Below are 575 nucleotides of genomic sequence, written 5' to 3'. Positions count from 1 at the left end.
CAAGTAGTCATACATTTAACTGAATTGACAGATAAAAAACCTCTTGGTGGTTTTTAATTATTTTAATATTTTTTTTCTGATTGAATGATTTTAAATATTGACAGTCATAAAAAAATCTGTTTAAAAAGCTCTCTATGTAAGAACGATAAAATGTACTATTAATTTATTGAAGAATACCAATATTTGTTTTACAAACATTGTTTGGTTAAACTTTTCTATAGTCTAGTCCTTTTAGAGTATTTTTTCTAATGTCTTTGTTTTTTGTTCTATGGCTAAAAAGGTAAAATTATGTCTGTACAATTGTTGTTATTTATATTTTTTACTTGGTTTTTGTGTTGTATTATTTGTTATGTTTATTTAATCTCAAACTTTAATTTACAATTTAAATCAACTATAGTATACCCAATACCCATGCACAAATTATTTTTATATTTATATTAATGGTGTGAGGTCGTGTGTATTTTTTAACAATACAATATAATTGTCTTTCTAAAAATAATTGTTAAAATTATGAGAGCTCAAAATGGGGTTTTATTACATAATAGACATACATTTGATATAAAATAGAATATTAT

Source organism: Acyrthosiphon pisum, chromosome A2 (genome assembly GCF_005508785.2).
Source record: "Acyrthosiphon pisum isolate AL4f chromosome A2, pea_aphid_22Mar2018_4r6ur, whole genome shotgun sequence".
Classification (NCBI taxonomy): Eukaryota; Metazoa; Arthropoda; class Insecta; order Hemiptera; family Aphididae; genus Acyrthosiphon; species Acyrthosiphon pisum.
Note: the sequence above shows the minus strand (reverse complement) of the source record.